The following is an 8,331-nucleotide window of genomic DNA, read 5'->3' on the forward strand; positions in this document are numbered from 1 at the left end:
AAAACCGATTACACAAACTCACGCAAAAGCTACTTCTTCGTCACATGTAATTACAAATTAACCACTTTCCGATACTCTCCTTTCATTTTACTGTGGAAACTAGTATTTTTTTACGTCGCCACACGGTCCTATATCAAAGGAAACTACGCTCACTGGGCCAGGCGGCGCGGCCCGGCGCGGCGCGTCTCTGCTCTTCGTGTTTCAAATCATGCTGCATAAACGTCCGTAACTCCTCGATGCCTTCACTTACAATTTTCAAACTCTGACACCGCCAAGCGACTACCGACCTCAGTACGTGATATCAATTTCAGCTCGATACCACCTTACTGTCCGAGGCAAAAACGCACTCAAAGACGCAAATGCAAACCGAAAAGAAAAACCGATTACACAAACTCACGCAAAAGCTACTTCTTCGTCACATGTAATTACAAATTAACCACTTTCCGATACTCTCCTTTCATTTTACTGTGGAAACTAGTATTTTTTTACGTCGCCACACGGTCCTATATCAAAGCAAACTACGCTCACTGGGCCAGGCGGCGCGGCCCGGCGCGGCGCGTCTCTGCTCTTCGTGTTTCAAATCATGCTGCATAAACGTCCGTAACTCCTCGATGCCTTCACTTACAATTTTCAAACTCTGACACCGCCAAGCGACTACCGACCTCAGTACGTGATATCAATTTCAGCTCGATACCACCTTACTGTCCGAGGCAAAAACGCACTCAAAGACGCAAATGCAAACCGAAAAGAAAAACCGATTACACAAACTCACGCAAAAGCTACTTCTTCGTCACATGTAATTACAAATTAACCACTTTCCGATACTCTCCTTTCATTCTACTGTGGAAACTAGTATTTTTTTACGTCGCCACACGGTCCTATATCAAAGCAAACTACGCTCACTGGGCCAGGCGGCGCGGCCCGGCGCGGCGCGTCTCTGCTCTTCGTGTTTCAAATCATGCTGCATAAACGTCCGTAACTCCTCGATGCCTTCACTTACAATTTTCAAACTCTGACACCGCCAAGCGACTACCGACCTCAGTACGTGATATCAATTTCAGATCGATATCACCTTACTGTCCGAGGCAAAAACGCACTCAAAGACGCAAATGCAAACCGAATAGAAAAACCGATTACACAAACTCACGCAAAAGCTACTTCTTCGTCACATGTAATTACAAATTAACCACTTTCCGATACTCTCCTTTCATTTTACTGTGGAAACTAGTATTTTTTTACGTCGCCACACGGTCCTATATCAAAGCAAACTACGCTCACTGGGCCAGGCGGCGCGGCCCGGCGCGGCGCGTCTCTGCTCTTCGTGTTTCAAATCATGCTGCATAAACGTCCGTCACTCCTCGATGCCATCACTTACAATTTTCAAACTCTGACACCGCCAAGCGACTACCGACCTCAGTACGTGATATCAATTTCAGCTCGATAACACCTTACTGTCCGAGGCAAAAACGCACTCAAAGACGCAAATGCAAACCGAAAAGAAAAACCGATTACACAAACTCACGCAAAAGCTACTTCTTCGTCACATGTAATTACAAATTAACCACTTTCCGATACTCTCCTTTCATTTTACTGTGGAAACTAGTATTTTTTTACGTCGCCACACGGTCCTATATCAAAGCAAACTACGCTCACTGGGCCAGGCGGCGCGGCCCGGCGCGGCGCGTCTCTGCTCTTCGTGTTTCAAATCATGCTGCATAAACGTCCGTAACTCCTCGCATCTTCACTTACAAGTTTTCAAACTCTGACACCGCCAAGCGACTACCGACCTCAGTACGTGATATCAATTTCAGCTCGATACACCTTACTGTCCGAGGCAAAAACGCACTCAATGACGCAAATGCAAACCGAAAAGAAAAACCGATTACACAAACTCACGCAAAAGCTACTTCTTCGTCACATGTAATTACAAATTAACCACTTTCCGATAACTCTCCTTTCATTTTACTGTGGAAACTAGTATTTTTTTACGTCGCCACACGGTCCTATATCAAAGCAAAACTACGCTCACTGGGCCAGGGCGGCGCGGCCCGGCGCGGCGCGTCTCTGCTCTTCGTGTTTCAAATCATGCTGCATAAACGTCCGTAACTCCTCGATGCCTTCACTTACAATTTTCAAACTCTGACACCGCCAAGCGACTACCGACCTCAGTACGTGATATCAATTTCAGCTCGACACCACCTTACTGTCCGAGGCAAAAACGCACTCAAAGACGCAAATGCAAACCGAAAAGAAAAACCGATTACACAAACTCACGCAAAAGCTACTTCTTCGTCACATGTAATTACAAATTAACCACTTTCCGATACTCTCCTTTCATTTTACTGTGGAAACTAGTATTTTTTTTACGTCGCCACACGGTCCTATATCAAAGCAAACTACGCTCACTGGGCCAGGCGGCGCGCCCGCGCGGCGCGTCTCTGCTCTTCGTGTTTCAAATCATGCTGCATAAACGTCCGTAACTCCTCGATGCCTTCACTTACAATTTTCAAACTCTGACACCGCCAAGCGACTACCGACCTCAGTACGTGATATCAATTTCAGCTCGATACCACCTTACTGTCCGAGGCAAAAACGCACTCAAAGACGCAAATGCAAACCGAAAAGAAAAACCGATTACACAAACTCACGCAAAAGCTACTTCTTCGTCACATGTAATTACAAATTAACCACTTTCCGATACTCTCCTTTCATTTTACTGTGGAAACTAGTATTTTTTTACGTCGCCACACGGTCCTATATCAAAGCAAACTACGCTCACTGGGCCAGGCGGCGCGGCCCGGCGCGGCGCGTCTCTGCTCTTCGTGTTTCAAATCATGCTGCATAAACGTCCGTAACTCCTCGATGCCTTCACTTACAATTTTCAAACTCTGACACCGCCAAGCGACTACCGACCTCAGTACGTGATATCAATTTCAGCTCGATACCACCTTACTGTCCGAGGCAAAAACGCACTCAAAGACGCAAATGCAAACCGAAAAGAAAAACCGATTACACAAACTCACGCAAAAGCTACTTCTTCGTCACATGTAATTACAAATTAACCACTTTCCGATACTCTCCTTTCATTTTACTGTGGAAACTAGTATTTTTTTACGTCGCCACACGGTCCTATATCAAAGCAAACTACGCTCACTGGGCCAGGCGGCGCGGCCCGGCGCGGCGCGTCTCTGCTCTTCGTGTTTCAAATCATGCTGCATAAACGTCCGTAACCTCCTCGATGCCTTCACTTACAATTTTCAAACTCTGACACCGCCAAGCGACTACCGACCTCAGTACGTGATATCAATTTCAGCTCGATACCACCTTACTGTCCGAGGCAAAAAACGCACTCAAAGACGCAAATGCAAACCGAAAAGAAAAACCGATTACACAAACTCACGCAAAAGCTACTTCTTCGTCACATGTAATTACAAATTAACCACTTTCCGATACTCTCCTTTCATTTACTGTGGAAACTAGTATTTTTTTACGTCGCCACACGGTCCTATATCAAAGCAAACTACGCTCACTGGGCCAGCGCGGCGCGCCCGGCGCGGCGCGTCCTCTGCTCTTCGTGTTTCAAATCATGCTGCATAAACGTCCGTAACTCCTCGATGCCTTCACTTACAATTTTCAAACTCTGACACCGCCAAGCGACTACCGACCTCAGTACGTGATATCAATTTCAGCTCGATACCACCTTACTGTCCGAGGCAAAAACGCACTCAAAGACGCAAATGCAAACCGAAAAGAAAAACCGATTACACAAACTCACGCAAAAGCTACTTCTTCGTCACATGTAATTACAAATTAACCACTTTCCGATACTCTCCTTTCATTTTACTGTGGAAACTAGTATTTTTTTTACGTCGCCACACGGTCCTATATCAAAGCAAACTACGCTCACTGGGCCAGGCGGCGCGGCCCGGCGCGGCGCGTCTCTGCTCTTCGTGTTTCAAATCATGCTGCATAAACGTCCGTAACTCCTCGATGCCTTCACTTACAATTTTCAAACTCTGACACCGCCAAGCGACTACCGACCTCAGTACGTGATATCAATTTCAGCTCGATACCACCTTACTGTCCGAGGCAAAAACGCACTCAAAGACGCAAATGCAAACCGAAAAGAAAAACCGATTACACAAACTCACGCAAAAGCTACTTCTTCGTCACATGTAATTACAAATTAACCACTTTCCGATACTCTCCTTTCATTTTACTGTGGAAACTAGTATTTTTTTACGTCGCCACACGGTCCTATATCAAAGCAAACTACGCTCACTGGGCCAGGCGGCGCGGCCCGGCGCGGCGCGTCTCTGCTCTTCGTGTTTCAAATCATGCTGCATAAACGTCCGTAACTCCTCGATGCCTTCACTTACAATTTTCAAACTCTGACACCGCCAAGCGACTACCGACCTCAGTACGTGATATCAATTTCAGCTCGACTACCACCTTACTGTCCGAGGCAAAAACGCACTCAAAGACGCAAATGCAAACCGAAAAGAAAAACCGATTACACAAACTCACGCAAAAGGCTACTTCTTCGTCACATGTAATTACAAATTAACCACTTTCCGATACTCTCCTTTCATTTTACTGTGGAAACTAGTATTTTTTTACGTCGCCACACGGTCCTATATCAAAGCAAACTACGCTCACTGGGCCAGCGGCGCGGCCCGGCGCGGCGCGTCTCTGCTCTTCGTGTTTCAAATCATGCTGCATAAACGTCCGTAACTCCTCGATGCCTTCACTTACAATTTTCAAACTCTGACACCGCCAAGCGACTACCGACCTCAGTACGTGATATCAATTTCAGCTCGATACCACCTTACTGTCCGAGGCAAAAACGCACTCAAAGACGCAAATGCAAACCGAAAAGAAAAACCGATTACACAAACTCACGCAAAAGCTACTTCTTCGTCACATGTAATTACAAATTAACCACTTTCCGATACTCTCCTTTCATTTTACTGTGGAAACTAGTATTTTTTTACGTCGCCACACGGTCCTATATCAAAGCAAACTACGCTCACTGGGCCAGGCGGCGCGGCCCGGCGCGGCGCGTCTCTGCTCTTCGTGTTTCAAATCATGCTGCATAAACGTCCGTAACTCCTCGATGCCTTCACTTACAATTTTCAAACTCTGACACCGCCAAGCGACTACCGACCTCAGTACGTGATATCAATTTCAGCTCGATACCACCTTACTGTCCGAGGCAAAAACGCACTCAAAGACGCAAATGCAAACCGAAAAGAAAAACCGATTACACAAACTCACGCAAAAGCTACTTCTTCGTCACATGTAATTACAAATTAACCACTTTCCGATACTCTCCTTTCATTTTACTGTGGAAACTAGTATTTTTTTACGTCGCCACACGGTCCTATATCAAAGCAAACTACGCTCACTGGGCCAGGCGGCGCGGCCCGGCGCGGCGCGTCTCTGCTCTTCGTGTTTCAAATCATGCTGCCATAAACGTCCGTAACTCCTCGATGCCCTTCACTTACAATTTTCAAACTCTGACACCGCCAAGCGACTACCGACCTCAGTACGTGATATCAATTTCAGCTCGATACCACCTTACTGTCCGAGGCAAAAACGCACTCAAAGACGCAAATGCAAACCGAAAAGAAAAAACCGATTACACAAACTCACGCAAAAGCTACTTCTTCGTCACATGTAATTACAAATTAACCACTTTCCGATACTCTCCTTTCATTTTACTGTGGAAACTAGTATTTTTTTACGTCGCCACACGGTCCTATATCAAAGCAAACTACGCTCACTGGGCCAGGCGGCGCGGCCCGGCGCGGCGCGTCTCTGCTCTTCGTGTTTCAAATCATGCTGCATAAACGTCCGTAACTCCTCGATGCCTTCACTTACAATTTTCAAACTCTGACACCGCCAAGCGACTACCGACCTCAGTACGTGATATCAATTTCAGCTCGATACCACCTTACTGTCCGAGGCAAAAACGCACTCAAAGACGCAAATGCAAACCGAAAAGAAAAACCGATTACACAAACTCACGCAAAAGCTACTTCTTCGTCACATGTAATTACAAATTAACCACTTTCCGATACTCTCCTTTCATTTTACTGTGGAAAACTAGTATTTTTTTACGTCGCCACACGGTCCTATATCAAAGCAAACTACGCTCACTGGGCCAGGCGGCGCGGCCCGGCGCGGCGCGTCTCTGCTCTTCGTGTTTCAAATCATGCTGCATAAACGTCCGTAACTCCTCGATGCCTTCACTTACAATTTTCAAACTCTGACACCGCCAAGCGACTACCGACCTCAGTACGTGATATCAATTTCAGCTCGATACCACCTTACTGTCCGAGGCAAAAACGCACTCAAAGACGCAAATGCAAACCGAAAAGAAAAACCGATTACACAAACTCACGCAAAAGCTACTTCTTCGTCACATGTAATTACAAATTAACCACTTTCCGATACTCTCCTTTCATTTTACTGTGGAAACTAGTATTTTTTTACGTCGCCACACGGTCCTATATCAAAGCAAACTACGCTCACTGGGCCAGGCGGCGCGGCCCGGCGCGGCGCGTCTCTGCTCTTCGTGTTTCAAATCATGCTGCATAAACGTCCGTAACTCCTCGATGCCTTCACTTACAATTTTCAAACTCTGACACCGCCAAGCGACTACCGACCTCAGTACGTGATATCAATTTCAGCTCGATACCACCTTACTGTCCGAGGCAAAAACGCACTCAAAGACGCAAATGCAAACCGAAAAGAAAAACCGATTACACAAACTCACGCAAAGCTACTTCTTCGTCACATGTAATTACAAATTAACCACTTTCCGATACCTCCTTTCATTTTACTGTGGAAACTAGTATTTTTTTACGTCGCCACACGTCCTATATCAAAGCAAACTACGCTCACTGGGCCAGGCGGCGCGGCCCGGCGCGGCGCGTCTCTGCTCTTCGTGTTTCAAATCATGCTGCATAAACGTCCGTAACTCCTCGATGCCTTCACTTACAATTTTCAAACTCTGACACCGCCAAGCGACTACCGACCTCAGTACGTGATATCAATTTCAGCTCGATACCACCTTACTGTCCGAGGCAAAAACGCACTCAAAGACGCAAATGCAAACCGAAAAGAAAAAACCGATTACACAAACTCACGCAAAAGCTACTTCTTCGTCACATGTAATTACAAATTAACCACTTTCCGATACTCTCCTTTCATTTTACTGTGGAAACTAGTATTTTTTTACGTCGCCACACGGTCCTATATCAAAGCAAACTACGCTCACTGGGCCAGGCGGCGCGGCCCGGCGCGGCGCGTCTCTGCTCTTCGTGTTTCAAATCATGCTGCATAAACGTCCGTAACTCCTCGATGCCTTCACTTACAATTTTCAAACTCTGACACCGCCAAGCGACTACCGACCTCAGTACGTGATATCAATTTCAGCTCGATACCACCTTACTGTCCGAGGCAAAAACGCACTCAAAGACGCAAATGCAAACCGAAAAGAAAAACCGATTACACAAACTCACGCAAAAGCTACTTCTTCGTCACATGTAATTACAAATTAACCACTTTCCGATACTCTCCTTTCATTTTACTGTGGAAACTAGTATTTTTTTACGTCGCCACACGGTCCTATATCAAAGCAAACTACGCTCACTGGGCCAGGCGGCGCGGCCCGGCGCGGCGCGTCTCTGCTCTTCGTGTTTCAAATCATGCTGCATAAACGTCCGTAACTCCTCGATGCCTTCACTTACAATTTTCAAACTCTGACACCGCCAAGCGACTACCGACCTCAGTACGTGATATCAATTTCAGCTCGATACCACCTTACTGTCCGAGGCAAAAACGCACTCAAAGACGCAAATGCAAACCGAAAAGAAAAACCGATTACACAAACTCACGCAAAAGCTACTTCTTCGTCACATGTAATTACAAATTAACCACTTTCCGATACTCTCCTTTCATTTTACTGTGGAAACTAGTATTTTTTTTACGTCGCCACACGGTCCTATATCAAAGCAAACTACGCTCACTGGGCCAGGCGGCGCGGCCGGCGCGGCGCGTCTCTGCTCTTCGTGTTTCAAATCATGCTGCATAAACGTCCGTAACTCCTCGATGCCTTCACTTACAATTTTCAAACTCTGACACCGCCAAGCGACTACCGACCTCAGTACGTGATATCAATTTCAGCTCGATAACCACCTTACTGTCCGAGGCAAAAACGCACTCAAAGACGCAAATGCAAACCGAAAAGAAAAACCGATTACACAAACTCACGCAAAAGCTACTTCTTCGTCACATGTAATTACAAATTAACCACTTTCCGAT

The sequence above is a fragment of the Schistocerca serialis genome, unplaced genomic scaffold (genome assembly GCF_023864345.2).
Source record: "Schistocerca serialis cubense isolate TAMUIC-IGC-003099 unplaced genomic scaffold, iqSchSeri2.2 HiC_scaffold_1420, whole genome shotgun sequence".
NCBI lineage: Eukaryota > Metazoa > Arthropoda > Insecta > Orthoptera > Acrididae > Schistocerca > Schistocerca serialis.